Below are 2,500 nucleotides of genomic sequence, written 5' to 3' on the forward strand. Positions count from 1 at the left end.
CGTTATACATCAGCTCGCCGCCAGCGCATCATTACAAAGGAGGGGGAATTTCCAACACTGCCTCTTGGGCCATGGGCTTAAAAGCAGCCAACCATTGGCGACGGGCATCGAACCAGATACGGTCACGCACAAACTATTTTTGGGGGGGAATTGGGGACTCTGTGTTTTTTGTTTTCGGCGCTCCAAAAAAAAGGGCTCGTCCGGGATTTGAACCAGGGACCTCTCGCACCCTAAGCGAGAATCATACCCCTAGACCAACGAGCCACCGCATGCAGAGAGCAGTGAGGGGGAGGGGGGTGGTCTGCTTACCTCACTTGGCGCCATGCCGCAGTCTCTCCACGGCCTGACCCCTGCGTGTCACGTGGCCTGCCCCTGGCGCAAGCGCAGAGGACTGAGCTGCCTCTCAAGCAGAGAAACAAGAAGAAGAGCGGCAGCCTTCGCTGGCCAAAGGCCATCTGCTGCCGCTCGATCGGGCTCGATCAGGCGAGATATATGTGGCCGACCGGCCTAGAGCGCAAACCTGTGCTGCTCAGGGTGGGCAGCTTCCCAGCAGGAGGATGTGTCTTGAAAGCCGACAGAGGCAAGAAGGCGCACTCCCTCAGCCCGCTCCAACCTCTGGATTCCTGCGAATTTCAGAAGAGAACTCTGGGGCAGCATGGCTTCTGTCATCTCCCAACAGCCTCTCTGTTCTTGCTATGTAAATACCTTTACATCCCCCGAACTGAGCATGTCTGTTTTTTTATTTTTATTTTGCTGAGGTGTGGTGCCTTCAACGACCGACAGGTGGCAGGAGAGCACTTTCTCCAACTGTGAAGGGGACTTTTTTCACTTCCTGAGTAGACTGGGCTCAGTGACATATGCCACCAAGCCAGCCACTAGAAAATGCAGGTTTTGCAGCCGTGGGCCAGTGGGGGTTTAAGGGCAGGTGTGCCTCCGGCGTCTCTGGCAGACAGCTCCAGTTGCAAGGCAGCAGAAGAGAACAGGGAGGCTTGCCGGGCGCTGCATTCGGGGGCCCCCACGAGGTTTTCCGCAAGCCTTACACTCTGAAATGTGCTCAAAAAAATGAGCCCGGCTTGTCAGGAGTGGGATTTGAACCCACGCCTCCAATCGGAGACCAGAACACCCAGATGCAGGGAAGAGCTGCGTCTCTTGAGTCTGGCGCCTTAGACCACTCGGCCACCCAGACAGCTATGGGCAGGATTGGGAAAGATTCTTCAGTACCCAATGTCGCCAGGTGCCAGCGCCGGTTTTCATGCCCCGATCTCTGCATCAAAAGTACCCAAACACTCACTTAAGGACCCAGGGATGGCAGGAAACGCCCACTGATGGAGCCAGTGGACAGTTTGCAGGGTGCAAATAAGGGCTGGCCTCAGATCACTCATGGCGTAGTGCCGGCCTCAGTGCTTTAAGTGGGCCGGGGCCTGCCGGGGCCGGGCCCCGCCAGTCTCCAAAAAGTGGGGCTGAGCCGGGGCCCTGCCGGGGCCCCCCGGTCCCACCACGCCATGGCAGGACGCATTATCCCGCCACGGCCGCAGCCGCGACGGGAGATGCGCCCGCCAGTGTAACGTTAGGCAAGTGGACAGAAGTGCCAGCCAGCCACAGCGTCGCTGAGGCTGGCTGGCACTTCTGTCAGTCACTGTAACTTCCCTGATGACCCCCCATCTGAGGGGTCATCAGGGAATTTACAGTTCCTTTGTTTGCCCTCGCCAGGTCACTGACCCTCTGTGAACCTGCAGGCTCCATGATCTAATATGTAGATTAGATCACGGAGCCCGCGGGTTCCCAGGGGGTGAAAGACGCCTTGGGCTCTGTGATCTCTGCTCAGAGCAGCGATCACTGAGCCCGAGGTGCCTGTCTCCTTTGGCAAATCTTTATAAAAGATGCCTTGAAATGTGTACGTTTCAAGCCATCTTTTATAAACGTAGAAATATTTCTACGTTTATAACAGACGGCTTGAAACGTACACAATTCAAGGCATCTTTTATAAAGCTTTGTCGACGGACAAAACCACCTTGGGTTTTGTCCGTCCTCAACGCTTTATAAAAGATGGCTTGTACGTTTCAAGCCGTCTTTTATGAACATAGAAATATGTTACAAATGTCTATGTTTTAAAAGGTGGCTTGAAAAGTACACAAACCATGGTAAGGTAAGCACACAAGTGTGCGTAACTTACTATGGTTTGTACACTTTCAAGCCACCTTTTATAAACATAGAAATATGTAACATTGCTATGTTTATAAAAGAACGCTTGAAAAATACATAAACCATACCAGTACGCATACAAATATATAAATGCTCTACTACATTTATATATTTGTTTGCGCACCCTACTATGATTTGTGCACTTTTAGGCCACGCCCACAGCGGATATCACGCCCCCAAACGAGGGCCCCCCCTCAATTTCTTACCCCACTTAAAGCACTGGCCGGCCTGTCCATACCTGTCGAAACCTGCATGCGGTCAAATGTGTCCGATTGACATTGTGGAAATAAAAAGAAAC

Source organism: Ambystoma mexicanum, chromosome 2q (assembly GCF_040938575.1).
Source record: "Ambystoma mexicanum isolate Mex_15411 chromosome 2q, UKY_AmexF1_1, whole genome shotgun sequence".
Lineage (NCBI taxonomy): Eukaryota > Metazoa > Chordata > Amphibia > Caudata > Ambystomatidae > Ambystoma > Ambystoma mexicanum.